Consider the following 17,704-nt stretch of genomic DNA (forward strand, 5'->3'; position numbering starts at 1 on the left):
GCGTATTGAAGTACAGGCAGAGTACGGTTTCAAAGCAGTCCGAAAAAGCACGGGAATGCTGTTCAGGAAATTCTTCAGGCATGGGCAGGGACTTGGCTGCAACTCTGCAGTTGGAAAATCTGACTGGGGCAGCTTCTGAACACAGGCTGGGCCTGCTCAGCCTCTGCAGGCCGAGCGGCCGCCCCCTTCCAGCCTCTCCACACGCGCCTGGATCGCAGGGGATTCTCTTCAGCCGCTTTGTGAAGCAGAGGAGAGGTAGGGAACTGCTCAGTTCTTGCATTTTTTGCAGGCTTTCTCTTCGCTTTCTAAGCCTGCTGTTTGTTTGCAAGTACTCTGTGTGTCTGTGTGTGTATGGGGGGGGGGGGGCGTGGGGAGGTTGTGTGTATATGTATGAACAAGTTAGAACTCCATCACTTCAACATTTGGTGTGGGGTTGTCTGTCATCTTTTCCTCCCTCAGCCCCCTTCAAGAGGTGATTTTCGGCCGTACGCTTTGGAAAGTTAGGGTTAAGCTGGCAACACGACTGTGAAAAAGAAAAGTATGTGAACTCTTGTATTGTCACCCTGCTCCAGCAGTCTGCAACTTTTCTGTGGGGAAGGGCAGTTCGTTGGCAGGAAATATAATTTTAGATGAAAGTGTCTGTGTTCTTTGCTTTATGAGAATTTGGAGAGGGACGTTTTTAGCAGAAAATGGCTCTCATTTTAGAGGAAATCGGCGTTTGAAGTTTCTATTTTGGATCACACTTTCAGAATGTAGGAACAGATACGTGTATATGAGTTCCTGGCATCTTTTATTATTATGTGGGATTTTTGACTGTCATTAAGGAGCTCCGTGATATATTTGCCTAGAAATATGCTGGATACAACATTTGTAATTCTGTTTCTAGAATAATTTTCAATTTTTTTTCTGAATTGCAGAAGTAACTGGTAGTTCTTCCCTCAAAAAAAAAATACTTCTGTGTTTTATGAAGTATAGACAACTAAAGAGTCAAAGAAAACAGTAATTTACTCAAAATCATTGTTAAAAGACAGACATATAATAATGTGAATTTTATTTCATGGATCAATTGATGTTATTTTACACCTTACTGAAAAGAGTGATTTTTTTTTAAAAATCAAATTTTGGATAATTCTTTTTCATACATATCAACTATAATGCAATACAGATTTTTACCCCTCCCCCAAAAGCTATATCTTATTCTATACTTAACATTTAGAAACTACATAGCATAATATAATTGCACTTAAGAGCACTGTTCAGTTCTGAAAGAGCTGACTCAATCTCACTACGGCTTTGTGATTACTGGCAGAACCATCACCGACAGCAATGGTGTTTTCTAAAGGGGCCTTGGCCAAGAGTCTGGCTGGGGAAACAGATGAATGAATGGGTTCTTGGCTACTTCTTGAATAGCAGAAGAGTGGCTAGAACTCTCAGGGTGGACCTCAATAAAATAGGTGTGCATTGACTTTGCTTCTAAAATCTCTCAACAAGTAGCTGATGGTCGAGAGTTAGATGAATGGGTGAATAAAGAGTTGGGGGGCTGGACTTTTTCATATCTTTGTCTGCGTAAGACCTACGATAAGTGCGCAGGCATTGTGTTTTGTTGGTGGCAAGTCAGCCCTCTCAGCCAGCAATTTTATTTTCTCCACAGTTTTGCACTTGGAGGAGGGAATTAGGAAGTAAGTGACTGGAAGCAGGAATTCTTATTCTGAGAGATGGCACGCAAATATTTTCTTCGTGAATGTCATCTTTGCGTTGGGTTGGGATGAAGAGGGTTTGGGAACTGTTGGACATGGGATAAGATAGGACAGACAGTGACTACACTTGGGTTGCCTATGGAGTGAGCAAGATGCCAAGAGATTGGGAAACAACATGAACCACAGCCAAACATACTGCCAGTGAAAAAGGAGACTGTGAGCTCTAATTTCATACTCCTCTAAATTTAGTGTGAGTTGAGCCTTGAGCAGAGCAGGCGTGAAATAGCAACTTCAGGTTGCAGGGGTACGAACAGCATTGCCTGAAACTTGGAAGAAAGTCTATAGTTGCCCTGTTTTAGAAGTATACGAGGGGAAAATCAAGTTCCTTGGACATTTAAAAAGGAAAAACAAAGAGGGGTGTGGGAGGGTAGAGAAGAAGAAATCCAAGGCAGAGGTACAGGCTACAGGGAGGGAGGAGTGGCCACACCACAAACTGGGCAGCAGCGGCAGAGGGAGATCTGTGCACAGGAATGAAACATACATACTCGAATAGCAAAGCCCAGCGGGCACTGATTGGTTCACCTTGAAGTGTGTGGCTAAACCATGGCCTCAGTGAGGAGAATGGGTTTACCCTCTTCACAATAGAAGACCCCACGGTCAGTCTGCCCCACTGTGCCTTCTGGAAGACATCAGAAAGCACATTTTGTAAGAATGGCATCGCCCAAGGGTTCAGATTTCGTAAGTTGGCTTCAACAGAATCACTTGGGGAGTTTTTAAAAATAGAGGGATTCCCCGACTCTAATCTCAGAAATTCTGATTCAGGAGGTTTTGAGAAACCATGCAACCAGGTGATTTCTGAGGGACCTTCTAGTACTAAGACTCCATTACGTTACTTTCTCTAGCATGGCTTCCAAAGTATCACTCAGCTGAGGAGGGAGCAGGCTCCTGAGGCCTTATTTTTAACCCATATTTGTTCCATCCAGAGATATTCTGCTGGGAGTGATGAGTGAAGGGACCAGGTGGAGATGGGGGAGGGATGGCAGTGAGCATAGCTTGTTCTAGGCCCTGCCCACATACACTTCATCCTTAAGACAAACATTTGAAAAGGAATATAGAATGATACATGTGCTTTATTTTAATGCATGAATTTATTTAATTTTATTTCTTTTTTTAATTTTTAAAAACCTTCAGGGGCATTGTTGGTGGAAGTATTTAATATTAATTTCATAAGGTGAGGAGGTTCATGGAATTATGGATTTGACCATCTGGAAGGGATTAGGGCCATCCTGTAGTCCAGAATTTCTTGAGTGGGGTAATATAAAGACTCCTTTTAACAGGGTGAGGGAAAAGATCCACGCCCCCATTGTTGATTTAACTGCTTTTATTATACTGCAATTTAAATATGTACAAACCAAAAATACCCACCTAGGTAATTACCTCTCTATTTTAATCATTCTTTAGCATCTATAAGACTAAAATAAATTTATGAATTAAATGCAAAGTAAAGTAATAGTATTCAGATGATCAACATTGTTATTTTAGGTAGAAGATGCTTTACTGGAATTTAATAAGGCCTCACCATGAACATGGGACTGACAGTTATCTGGAGATTATTTTGGTTCTAGACACTCATACTCTTATATCCTGGATATAGACTTGATTCTTCCATGACTTTTTTTCTCTTCAAATGTACCTTCATTTGCATGCCATGATGTCCCTTGATCTGCACCTTGAAGGAATGTTTCATTTTGTATTATATTACACTCTGCTCCTTTTTCTATTCATGACAATTAGAATCGAATCACTTATTGCCAACATGATTGTACACTGAATACAAATGCAGGCACCAGAACTGCATGGTAGTAGCCATAGGTCATGAATTGGATCTGCGTTTCCTAGGACAAAATTTGGGTAAATAAAATAAGTACATCAAAAGAAAAGAGAAAGAAAAGCACAAGAACAAATTTGGCAGAGAACTCTCAGAGTCCTGAGAAAATCTGAGAATCCCTGCTGCCTTGGAGACACCACCTTAAGAGGTACCGATTTTGGCCAGTTCTGGTTCCATGGAAGAACCTCTGCAGGAAATAGGAAGGAATGGCTCTGGAAACACTCCATCCATTTTTCTAAATAGCACAGCCACTTTTATTTGTTTCATATATTGGGATTTTGCAAGAGATTTCATTTGAAAAGAGAGTTTTAATGCTGTATCAGTAAAGATTGCATTTGGCTGCAAGTAATAGAAATCGTGCTCATAGAGTCGGAAAGTATAAAGCCTTACCTTTTGTGCATATAGATGTAGACCACACCTGGACAGTCCAGGACTGTTGTGGCAGCTGAGCGACGTCCCTAAAGACCAGTTTCCTTCCTGCTCCACTGTCCATTTGTTCATCTCCATGTGCCATGTTCAAGTCAGGACAAAGGTGGCAGGACATGAAGGGGGAAAATACTTCTCCTCATGAGGCTTTGCCCCTTTAATCAGGAAGGGACACCGTCCCACATAAAGTTCCCGTCACTTCTCAGAATCCACACCCAGAACTGGGTCATGTGCCTACTGGCCCCATGCAGTTTCATTACCAGGATGGGTAGAGGTCCTCTGGGTATGGAATAGGAGCCCACAGATCCAGATCAAGAGTTCTAGCACTGTTCTAAGAGTCCATTGCTTCTATTTTAAAGAAGTGAACACTGAGACTAGAAAAGATGGGTTACCTGTCTAGAGAACATAGGCGTTCAGAGACAACGGCAGTGCTTCTTGTTCCTTGACTCTGAGTCTGGAGTGGACTACTTGTTATGTGTGGTGGCTTAATAATGAAAGCTGAGTGATACTTTGGAAGCCATGCTAGAGAAAGTAACGTAATGGAGTCTTAGTACTAGAAGGTCCCTCAGAAATCACCTGGTTGCATGGTTTCTCAAAACCTCCTGAATCAGAATTTCTGAGATTAGAGTCGGGGAATCCCTCTATTTTTAAAAACTCCCCAAGTGATTCTGTTGAAGCCAACCAGACACTGGTCCACAGAACTGAGTTGGTTTAATACTGTTGGAGCTAAATCATTATTTACTACAGCAGTGCCATTTATAGCATCACTGACAGATGTCAGCCAGATGTGTCAGTAATTCGTTCAGTGATGGAGAACCCCACTGTGCTGCGAGGCAGCTTGGGGCATTGTTTCTCATCTCCAGCCCCTCAGATTGGGCCAAATTTGCATCTCTGTACTTTGTAACCCATGGCCATTGTCATATTCTCTTAAGGCACATTTGAGAGTGGTAGGAGGACCTGGTACAGAAGTGAGGGGAAGAGAGGGAGTAAGGGTAGCAGGGGTCAGAAGTCTTGGGATAGGCTCTGGGTCCACTAAGAGCTGGCTCTCAGTCTTTCCATCTGTAAAATAGGATGAGATGCCTGTAAAGTGTCTTCTCTTTCTCATTTTCTATGCTTTTTGTTATTCTCAAGCTCTCCCCTTTCTTTATGAATGTCTTGAACTGTTTCGTCTCTCCCTTATCTTTTCCTGCACTTTTCTTTTTACCCTTCTCTGAACACACTCCAGGTAACCTCCTCCTGACAAAAATACTGTTCCCTGAATTCAATTCCACTCATCTGGCAAGGGCGTGTTCCATTAACAGGACACTCTACATCTGTGACCCAAAGGGGCAGAGGGTGATTGTAAGTGAGAAGCAGCCCAGTAAGAAAGAAGAGAGAAGGGTGGGATGATCTTGTAGCAGAAGGAGAGTGATTACATTGTGAAGTGAGCCCAGTCTGTGAGGCATACAGACCTGGACTGTGACCCTGGCTGTGTGACCTTGGATGAGTTACATCCTCTTGGTGAGCCACAATTGTATCATCTTTAAAATGAACATGGTAGCATCTACCTCGTAGTATGTTGTGAGCTTGTGCTTAGACTGCCCTTAGCATGGTGCCTTGCACACAGTAAGGACTTAAGTATGTCAGATGTATATGCTTAACATTATCTCAGCATGAGGCAAACTGACAAAGAATGAAATAGGCAGATCAAATGATAAAATGAAACACTGAGACAGTCAGCAGAGGAGGGTTTTATGCTGAGTGATCCAGGTTACTTTTTCTTTGTTGCCTTAATTTCTCTGAAGATTCCACTGTCCTTTTTCTTTCACCTTTGCTGCCACACAGAAAGGTGGTCATGTTTCTTATGGTTTCAGATTCCTTTTGTCAAGTGTGAACTGCCTTCTGTAAAGGAAGCCATGTAAGCTGTGGCCTATTGAACAGGTCTGCAGGACTGGGGGAGGGACGTGTCACCACGGTTCACTAAGTGTATAAATCCTGTGAGATTGATTTGCTCAAAATCTTTGCTGGTGGTTGTCCTAATGGAGCTCCGGGTGCATAGGTGGATATGGAAGCGATGGCTTTATTCTTCTTTTTAACCAGTAATGCAGTGGCACCTATTACAGTGAGCACAGTTTCCTGATAAAAACCATTTTGCCAGAGATTAGAAATTTCCTCCTTGTTCAGACCACAGTCCTTTGCCAAGGTGACAGGATCGGACTCTCTAGTGATTTCCCTGACTTCTAAATAATATATTTCGGAATTCCTGTACAAGGTTCAAAATATTTAAGCACTGAAACTATTCTCATAAAGCTCAGAGTAAATAGATAAGTAAGTAAATAAACATCAGAGAGAGCTCCTTGCTCCAAGCAAGTCATTCCACACCACGCTGTTGTCTCCACTCCAACTGGGTTTGTGGTCCTGGGCCAGTGTAGTCAATGAAAGAACGTGCTTCAAGCCTAGAGATGCCTGTCCTTTGCTTCCTTTTCTTACCTGTAGTTGTCTTCTCTCCTCTCTAGTGTTCTCTACTCCTTCTAGCTCTTTCCTTCTGTGTTTTTATTCCATGCCCTCTTCCTGTTGCCAGTTTCTTTTTTCTCTTATATTTGTTCAAGATGTTTACCAAAGTCATCGGCTTCCCTCAGTGGGCAGGAGGGTTGGCAGTAGACCAGAGTCTGGACAGCAGAACTTTTACCATGCGATGATAGACCTTACCTCCTGGGTTGGCTGTGACCTTCAGAGGTTTGTGGGCTCCTTTCTGTTGCTGATGAAGCTAATCCTGGTGTTTCCCAAGCCGTGGATGCAAACACCTGGTCACAAACTGGCAATCCAGGGCTGGCCTGTGGACACATTTTGACGCATGAAGTGTTTTTTAAAAATCGACTTAGTTACAAAGCATTTACATGTACTGAGATGTTATGTACACATTTAGATATCTCGATTATCTAGAAAAAACTGCAGAAGGGTATCCCTGGTCTGATTTCTCGTAGTGTAGCAGTTGGGGGGATTTGGGCAGCGCCTGTTGCTTTAAGAGGGCACATGTCCGCTTCATTCAGTGTCCCCCACCTGCCTAATCTGATATCAGTAAGCTCTCAATAGGGTGTCTCATCTGAACCACAGGATATAGAAAATGATTCGAGTGACCATTTTTTCAATTCTTCCAAGGGTGGTACGTATAGTACCATTCTAGATGCATAAGAGAGAAGTTAGGACATCATGACTGAATTCTCTCAGAGGACACTGTTGAGATGGGCTAAGTGTCCACTAGGAAGAAATGCAGTAGAACAGTATGGTGGCCAAGAGCATGGGTTTCAGAGTTAGATGTTCCTTGGAATCAGCGCCTCATAGAATTGTACTTAGGATTAAAATTTTCAAATGTGCTAGAAATCAAAACAGTCACTGCCTTTGGGGATGGGGATTGATGAGGAAGGGGCATGAGGGAACTTTCTAGGGTGATGGAAAGGTTCCCTATCTTGACTGAATATTTTTTACACAGATGTACAGATTTGTAAAACTCGAGCTGTGTAGTGAATATCTGTGTATTTCAGTAGGAGTAACTTATAACTCAGTAAACATATACATATGTTCATGTGTACATACAGACATATGTGAAGGCATGCAAAGTGCATAATAACTTTTAGCTGTTATTGTTTTCCTGCTTTCTGGACACTTTAATTTAAAAAAAAAAAAGAAATAGGGCTTCCCTGGTGGCACAGTGGTTGAGAGTCCGCCTGCCAATGCAGGGGACACGGGTTCGTGCCCCGGTCCGGGAGGATCCCACATGCCGCAGAGCGGCTGGGCCTGTGAGCCACGGCCGCTGAGCCTGCACGTCCGGAGCCTGTGCTCCGCAACGGGAGAGGCCGCAACAGTGAGAGGCCCGCGTACCGCAAATAAATAAATAGGTAGGTAGGTAGGTAGGTAGGTAGATAGATAGATAGAAAGAAAGAAATAACTTGACTAAAAATGAGATGAAGAGATTTTCCCTTCAGACCACAGATTTCCCTGCAAGCGTTTGAGAGCACAGGTAACAGCTAAAGATCTTTGCCAAACACAGTTGTGAAAGGAGAATCTACTGGATCCATGCTAATTTTATGGAACTATTGAATCACTATAGAAGGATGTGCTTAATTTGTTGTAACTGTTTTTCATGATGCTGTAAAAATGTATGGGTTTCAGAGACATATCAAAGATGGTTTATTACCTGGGAAAAAATGCCTATACTTAGAGTAACATGCACCCTGGCTGAAATATAGTAGTCCCTCAATAAGTATATGAAGAATTGTCTTAAAATTACTATCCATGTTGAGAAATTCTAGCTAAAACTGTTACCAAAACAAGTTCCTAATTAGTAATCACACTATTCTGACTAAGTATGTACACATATCTGGAAACATTTAACACAAGAATTGGAACAGAGTTTTCACCCAGGCACTCTGGGTTCAAATTCTTGCTATGTCTTTAACAAGCTGAACGACTTCGGGTAGGTTGCTTAACCTTTCTGTTTCTCAGTTGCCTCAACTGTAAAATCAGGATAGTACTAGCACCTGCCTCATAATTATATGTCTGTGACAATTAAATAAGTTCAGTATAGTGTTTAGAACAGGGTCTGGCACATGGTAACCACTACGCAAGTATTTATCAACAGTTCGGTATTCTTTGTGTTAGGAAACGTGGTTTTGTTGTGATTTGCCTTTGGGAATTGTTCAAAAGGCATGTGTATGGTGGTTGATGAGAGTAGTGTCAAACAGGAGTTTCAGTTGAAAAGACTGAAGCCTGGAATTCGTGGGAAACATGCTGTTTTTCAGTTTTAGCGGACTTTGGTCTTGGCACTAAAGTCTCCCTGAACCTAGTTTTCTCATCTGTTAAATCATGACTTGATATTGTCCATGTCCTCTTCAAGCTTTGTGTCTCATTCTCTGATCTTAAGTGTTTGAGTCATGTTCATTATTATTTTATTACACAGCTTGGTCCCCAAGTCACAGAAGCACTGTAGAGGCCCGACTGCGATTGTCATCATCTGGTTCTGGGCAGAATCATCCATGGGGATGTAAGAAGCCCCGGTTTTGTACAACATAGGGTAGCTGAAAACAATCTGTCGCTCCTATTCAGAAAGCTGGTTATAGACGAGGCCACAGTGGGTAGATGCAGTGCCCTTTGCATGTGAAAGTGACACTATTAAATTTGCTCTCAGTGTTTGAAATTATTTTTCCTGTTCAGGGTGTTCAGTTTACATTCTTTCCTGGTTTTCAACTTACAGTGTCAAGGACCGCGTTTAGAATGATGTCTGAGTGTTACACAAAGCCAGATCTCCCTGACTCTCCAGGTTCCTTCCAGTCTGCTCAGATATTATTGTACTTTCTCCATGAGGTCAGCCTCTTTCATGCTCTTATACGTGGAACCTGCCCAGCTCTTCACCTGCTACCACCGCTGATCTGCCTTTCCCTGTCTTTTTTGTTTTTTTGCTCTTTTACCCCCTCTTGTAACCCCCATTGTCTTATGACAGAAGTTTCAAACATAATTTTCATGTTGATTATCTGTCTCTCCCATCGCTGCCTCCTGTCACTGCCATGAGATTACGGACCGGTGGCTTTGCTCTTTGATGTGTCCAAATGCCTGTAATAGTGCCATGAGAGGACCTGAGGAAAACAGAGTTATCAGGTGGTAGCAGTGTATATGCCCTTTTTAAATGCATCTCATACTAAATATACCTAAATGGTCATTCTAAATACCTTGCATCTTTTTTTTTTAACATCTTTATTGGAATATAATTGCTTTACAATGTTGTGTTAGTTTCTGCTGTATAACAAAGTAAATCAGCTATACGTATACATATATCCCCATATCTCCTCCCTCTTGCGTCTCCCTCCCACCCTCCCTATCCCACCCCTCTAGGTGGTCACAAGGCACCGAGCTGATCTCCCTGTGCTATGCGGCTGCTTCCCACTAGCTATCTATTTTACATTTGGTAGTGTATATATGTCCATGCCACTCTCTCACTTCGTCCCAGCTTACCCTTTTCCCTTCCTGTGTCCTCAAGTCCATTCTCTACGTCTGGTCTGTGTTTTCATTCCTGTTCTGCCCCTAGGTTCTTCAGAACCCTTTTTTTTTTTTTTAGATCCCATATATATGTGTTAGCATATATATTTGTTTTTACCTTTCTGACTTACTTCACTCTGTATGACAGACTCTAGGTCCATCCACCTCACTACAAATAACTCAATTTTGTTTCCTTTTATGGCTGAGTAATATTCCATTGTATATATGTGCCACATCTTCTTTATCCATTCATCTGTCGATGGACACTTAGGTTGCTTCCATGTCCTGGCTATTGTAAACAGTGCTTCAATGAACATTGTGGTAAATACCTTGCATCTTATTCAGCGAAAGCTGAGTCTTTGCCTCATTCTGTGTCTACTGGAAGGAAAATTGGGCCTGAATTTGAGTCCAGACCCTAACCAACTTACTACTTAGGAACCCTTGAGAACATCCCTTCATTCCTTAGTACCTCGGTATCTTAATTTATGAAATAGTTTTAATAAGATTGATCCCCCAGAGTGCTGTCAGGAATGTATGAGCTAATGTATCTGAAAATGCCTAGAACAAATATGTATGTGTGTTTCACAAAGATATTTCTGTCTGAAATGACTTCAGCTGACACCTCACACATCTAAATCTCTAGGACAGTGAGAATTAATGTTTATAATTATATTGAAATATCTTCTAATTCATCAGAGATAAATATTTTGAGTTTATAAATAGAAGACATATTGAACTTTGGAGGAGAACTTTGATAACAACATCTATAAAACACACACACACACACACACACACACACACACACACACACACACACACACTCATGCATACCTTAACCTAGCAATTCAGCGTCTCATGGCTTCTCTGAGCGCTCTGTTTAGACATATGTGAAACTTATATGCCCCAATCCTGTGGCTTTAAATAATACTCATATGCAGAAGATTTACACATTTCATTTCTAAGCCGTCTTCCCCCTGAATTCCAGATTCATTTCTATGTGCCTTTGTGACACCACCCCCATGGATTCTTCTGTGCATTTCAAAATCAGTGTGATTTAACAGAGCTCTCTCTCTCCTCTCCTCACACTCCATTTGCCTCCTGCCCCATGAGCCACTATCCTCTCAGTGTTCCCCATCCTGATAAATAGCACCATCATTCGCCCTGCTGCTCATGCCAGAACGCTGGCATTCTCCTTGACTCCTGTCCTGCACACACCCTAGGTCTAGGGAATCAGCGAATCCTGTTAGCTCTACTTTCCAGACAGATTCCAAATACAGCAACTGGCCACCTTCTCACTCAATCTCTACCCAAATCTGGGCTACTGTCACCTCTCTTTGGGTGACTTCAGGAGTCACAGGCCCCTGGTTTCTCTACGGGCACTCTTGGCCCCTGCAGTCTATTCCTTACAGAACAGTGAGAGTGATTCCAAAGTGAAAATCTGATCACTCCTGCACCTTGGTTCTCTGATAGTTACTGTCACAATCAGTGTCTTACTTATGGTTTTACTGTGGCGTATAAGACCCAATGTGCATTCCTTCTGCCTGCACTTCCAAGCTTATTTTCAAACACTCTCCCCCTTGTATGCTGTGATCTAGCCACACTGTTCTTTGAACATGCCAAGTGAGCCCCTACCTCAGGGCCTTTGCACTTGCTGGTGCTGTTTCCTCTGACTGGAGTGCTACTCCCAGATGTCCTCATGCTTTACTGTCTTGCTCGTTCATGACTTTTTCTCAAATATCTCCACCACACAGAGGCTTTCCATGACCGTCCTACAGACAGGAGCCTCCCTGGTCATTGCCTGTCCCCTTCTCTGGCTTTACTTTTTTATTCATAAGACTTATCCCAAGAATAAGTATGACACACTAGATGTTTGTTTGTCTGTTTATCATTTCCTCCACTAAAATGTAAGGTCCAAGAGGCAGGGAATCTGTCTTTTACCACTGAATGACTAGTGTCAGCACGTGGTAATACCCGTAAGTATTCATTTGTTTAAATGAGCATTGGTATCAGAAAATTAGTGGAAACAACCTGTGTTCACCACTAAAGAGTTGATTAAGTTAAATATCATGTGCACATACAATTTAAAACTAACTTTAAAAAGAAACAGATTTCTGTATTTTTTGTGGGACTATCACTGAGCTATGTAAATGGACCAACTTAGATGAAGAACAATAAGGAGTGAAAATATGCCCTTCTTTCTGTGAAAAAGAAAAATTTTCATGTGCGCATGTATGCTTTGAATGTGTATATTGGATAAAGGCTGTATGTGTATTGAACATTTCTTTAGGGTTAAGAAGAAGGCTGGTAATAGTTGCCTCTATGGAGAAAGGCTGAAAGTGTGAATGAAAAAGGTTTTCTTAACTGTATCTTCTTCAGCTCTTTTAAATGCATGCACTTGTCTAATTTTTTGCAGTAAAAACTCTTCAACACTTACATATTCCAATTCTTAAAAAACTAAAAGATGAAATACCTCACTTTTAAATTAGTCCAAATATTTGTTTAAACAGAACATGCCATTCCTGGACCATTTCATACAAATAGGCATTTACTTTTCTGGATGATTGTTATATCAGAGCTAAAAGTGAGGAGTTTATTACCATTGTCGAAATTGTGCCAAACGTTAGCTATCCAAGACTGAAGCCTTGTATGGATGGGTGCATGAAAACGACCCTTGAAAAGCAGGTAATTTGAAATCTGAGACCTCAAAATTAACCTGGTAATGGAAAACTATTTACGTGCCAAGATAATCCAGAATGACTTAGATTTACAACAAACTCTAGAAACTGTAATGAACGTGGGAGAGAACTTATTCCTGCTATTTATATAAACTGGTTACAGTTGTAAACAGTGATGTAATTCATGTTTACTTTTAAATGTTCTGGAAGTTGTAAGGTGCCGCAGCAGCGTTAACAAACCCTAGCTCACTTGATTTGTATCACTTGTCTTATTTCTAAGTAAGTGGATGTATTTATTAGCCGTGTTAATTCTGTACTCTTCATAACATAGAAGGCAAAGTATATTTAGTCCACAGCTTCTCTCTGCAAAGCCCTCCTTTACCCTTTCCTCTGAGCTCATTCAGTGCCCACCCTGCTGGCCATCCTGCTTAACTGGAGGATGCTCTTAAGGCCGAAATGCTTGCTCTGTCCTCTGCTGGAAAACTTGTTCTACCTCTAGGTCTCGCCTTAATTGTCATTGGGTCAGAATGGCCTTCCATGACCAGTGTGGTTCACCCTCTACTCTCTGTCATGGAACCTTCTTTGTTTCCTTCCTCCCACCTAACTTTAGTTCTAATGGTTTCATCCATTTACTTGTTTACTGTCCATGTCTCTCATTAATATACAAGCTTGATGAAAACAGAAATATCTTACTCTTCCTTTTGAAGACCTAGATATACCCAGGATCTGCTGTGGTACCTGGCACATAGTAGACGGTCAAAGATTTTTTTTTCTGTTTAAAAAAAAGATTGAGATCGGGGTTTCCTCCACAGCCAAGTCTGTGCTTTGCCACGTTTCTTTGCCCCACGGTATGTAACTGTACAGAGAATTGCAGTCGTCACTCCCGTAAGTCCCCTTACGGAATAAGACATTATGAAGCCTAGTGGGTAGAAGAGTCTAGCAAGCCTTAATAAAATGCCTGCCAATGCTTCCTTGTCCTCAGCCCTATTAGTAGAGTGGATCATGGCCCATAAAATTTTATAGGCTCCAGAGAAAAATCATCAGGAAACTTGATAGCATTGATGTGTCTTTGGAAGGTTTACTGATTGTTTTTTAATCATCCCTCAAAACATAATGCATTCTTGCACAGCAGACTGATAATGCAGGTCCTGTAACTGTTTCTAGATATCTCTTTTATTTGGGGAGGAAATAAAGAAAACATGTGTTCTTCTCCTGAAGAAGAATCCAGCTGAAACAAAAACACAGCGCAGACAGAAAGTGATGGTTTCTCACAGTATTATTCTAGAATAGGTGTTCAGCCTCATGAAATGTGCCAGCTGTGTATGTTTCTACCCCAAGACCTTCCATCATCCTGTTATCAACTGATAAAATGTAGGAAGGAGGGCACTAGAAGATCTTCCAGTAACTATTTGGTACCTACCAGATTTAGGAAGGGGAGTGAACATGGGTATGACCACTTGAGTATGATGAGGCTGGTTTCTGTGTCAAGATGTCAAAGTCGTGTCAAAGTAGTGGGATTTAACATTTTGAAGGTCAGTGTGGGAGAGCCTTAAGCTGGGCATTTAATGTGACTTCCTAAATTAGAGGGGCAACAGCTACAGGGTCCAGGTACCACTCTGGCTGGGCTAGGCTCAAGGATCTTTGTAAACACGTTATAGAGAGCATGGGCTTTGTACAAATCGTATGGCTTCTGTGACTGAATTTGGACATTTGTGAGGCCGTTGGAAAAACCTTCAGGTAGCAGAGTCACTGAGGTCTTGGTGGTGTGAGCAGTGACAGAAGTGAAACCAGGCCACACAACCTAGGAGGAAGTTTTTCACAGGTCCAAGTCATAAAAATGGATCCTCTCCTTGAGATTGTCACATTAAGTTAGTGTCAAGGCCTTGATTCTGTAATGCTACATGATCCCAGGTATGAAGCTTTGGATGCGTGAGACCATGAGGTTACAGCTCAAAGCCATGCTTTTAAAATGCCCATCCAGCACGACCTTCTTTGGAAATCCCATGTGTGTCATACTTGGCAACTATTTAATTAGCCATGGTTATGGGTGATTATTATATTATGACATTGCCTTGATAATTGGTGGTTCCTCCGTATTAATGGCAAAGCAACAGAAAGTTTCACTACATTGGTTCTCTGGGAAATATAATCCTATTGCATTTTGTGTGCAAAAAAACAGATTATCTTTAAGTCAACTGGATTTGTTTATGAACAGGTGAACACTGAAAAGAGCCTCATGAAGGAGCAGAGTAATGCTTTGTAGTTAAGCCTACTTAATATCAGTATATCATAGTTGCATGTGCCTTAGGAAACGGAGGCACGTTGTGTAAGTTTTCATTCCTTTGCTTCTGATCTTATAGCTGTTTACTTATTACCGGAGGATATGCTCTGCAGTTTATCATTGGCTTGATTTTCATTCATTCACTGAACAAATATATGCAATTGTGTGTGTATATGTGTATAATTATACATACACATGCGTAAATACATAGATGCATACACACACACATGCATCGTTTAGGTGCTACTAGGGTTCAAAGAAGTTTTAAGTACTTGGAAGAGTTTGGGATATATTCAGAGAGGTGACATATATCACTGTAAATATGTTGCGTGACACTGTAAGAAGTTCCCAATGACTGATGGAAAATACTGTTGTCTTGTGATTCTTAAGAAGAGAGTGTATTTGCTTAGAAAGATTCTGTTTTCAAATTTACATGCCTGGTGCACCGCCACAGATAAAAGTAGGCCTCTTGGGGAGTATATTATACTGATCAAGGTTCACTTTTGCTAAATTATTCAATTTTTGAGAATGCTTTGATGCATGATTGGTATAGAGGGAGGGGGAAAATAAGAGCGTCAATCACATCAAAAGACAAATATTTATTCTGCACCTATTGTGGTCTAGGCATTGCTATACTCTTATAAATCAGATTATGACTCCCTTGTTTCAGATTCTGCCATGGGTTTTCAATGACTTTTCAGTAACATCTGAACTTCTTACTATAATCTCCAAGGCCCAGCATCATCTGACTCGAGTCAACTTTTCAGCCTCATCTCACTCCCATCTCTGCTTCACTCATTACAGCCAGTCCCACAGGCCTCGTCTGCGTTGGGACACTTGCCTTTGCTTTCCTTCTTCTGCCTGAGATAGTTTCTTTGTTTTTTTTTTTTTTTTGCCCCTACCCTCACCTTACTGTCTTTTTCTCGTCCTTCAAGTCTCAGCATAAATGTTACATCCATAGAAAGTTCTCTCTAGATGAGTGTATATAAAATACTTTTCATCCTGTGATGCTCTCTTGAACATTACCAGATATGTTTCAGTGTAGATACTTCACATGTTTCATTTTGTTACTAAGCATTTACTGCACATAGTCCCCCACCACCCAGCCTGTGAGCTTCATAAAGACAAGTTAACTCTTCTTCCTTGTGGTATCTTGAGACCCTTCCCGCGGTATATGGAATTTGATTGACCATCAGTAATTATTTGATGAGGGAGTAGACGGATGAAAGACATTTAGATAGGTCCAATTTGAGATGGAAACTGGAGTAAAAGTGGTAAGTTGAGTTTAATTCTCATAGAAGTACAAAATGAAAGTATGACACTGGACATTGTCTCTGAGATGGGAACAAGAGAACGCTAACTCATAATGTGAACTTGGGAGAAAGAGGCAGAGAGGAGAGTTTGGAAAGACAGACAGTAATCAAAGATAGAGGGAAGAAGCCGGAAGTGTCATGAATATCAAAGAAGGACAAAACTTCCAGGCGAGGAGGGGAAGTTGGCAATGACCAAACACGCAAGGAAAATGGGTGTTAAGAAGAGTGCATTGAATTTTGATCAGGGACATCACTAGTGATTTTTGAATGGGCCATTTCGGTAGATAGATGAGAGTATGAGGTTTACAGCATTTGCCGAGGACCTGGAAACCTGAGCATTAATAAGAGTGAAGTTACGCAACATGTGGAGAGGATTATAAAGGTAAGCTAAGATTCTGTTTAATGCCAAAGAGATTTAAAAACCAAGCACCAAAGGCTGCAAAGAGCATCATATTCAATATACTGCTGCAAGAGGTTAATGGAAATGAAAGCTCCAGGGTAGGAATGCAGTGAAAAAGTGAGGGATGGCAAAGCATACATTTAGGTTACGGGAGGAAGATGGGTAATCCTGTGAGAAATAACACAAGTAGAGGCAAAGATGGCCCAAGGATGTTTTTTTGTGTTGGATGTAAATTCGCGTTCTTAAAACGTGGTCCTTTTATATCCAGAATCGGTTTTGGAGCTCGTTAAAAATACAGATTTCTCAGATGCACGCCAGACTTACTGAATTATTCCTTGGCGTGACGCCTAGGAATCTGCATTTATTGCACTTATTGTTTGCCAGGGTGGATCTGACACATTCAAAAGTCTGAAAATCCCTCCCAGTGGAACACAGATAAGTGTACCTCTCATTGAGCTCAGCTAGGCAGTGACGTCTTATGAGGATGTTCCACTGAGGTTTTGTTGTACACTTGGGGTTCTTTATGGGAGGGACCAGAGGACTCTCCAGGTTTGGTGAAGCCCGAAGCTTGAACAATTTGTGGGGCTGTTTTAAGGAAAAACTGAAAAAATTAGAAATACAAACTCAAGTTAAGAAACCATGACTATGTACTTAGAATGAGGAAATTAAATTATTAATTTTTAAAAGCTGACCTATCATAAAATCCAGAAAAAATAATATTAATTAACTATCTGACATACTTCTCCTACAGTTTTTGGTGGCATATCCTTTGATTGCCTCTTCATATGAAGGTGCTACCATTTTCTCTGTAGACAATAGAAAGATAATTGTCTCCTATGCTGATTTCAATAAAACTTTTTTTTAAATTATTGATAGTTGTGAAGCATAAAACATGTAATTTTATGTACAGAATTCAGTCACACGGTGCACACAACTTGAAAACACAAGAATTCTGATTAATTCTCTTTTCCATGATTTCCATAAGAAAAGAAAAACTGTGGGGAACATTTATTTT

At 41.2% G+C, this 17,704-nt stretch overlaps 1 protein-coding gene across 1 annotated transcript in view; it reads left to right on the forward strand.

Moving 5' to 3' along the window:
- The first annotated feature begins 218 nt into the window (after positions 1-218).
- SGCD (sarcoglycan delta) overlaps positions 219-17,704 on the forward strand; it is a 409,632-nt gene continuing 392,146 nt past the window's right edge. The window contains exon 1 of the mRNA XM_065873387.1: positions 219-255. The gene's annotated coding sequence lies outside the window, so the exon portion shown is untranslated. The remainder of the gene's footprint in view (positions 256-17,704) is intronic.

Source organism: Phocoena phocoena, chromosome 3, assembly GCF_963924675.1.
Source record: "Phocoena phocoena chromosome 3, mPhoPho1.1, whole genome shotgun sequence".
In the NCBI taxonomy this organism is placed as follows: domain Eukaryota; kingdom Metazoa; phylum Chordata; class Mammalia; order Artiodactyla; family Phocoenidae; genus Phocoena; species Phocoena phocoena.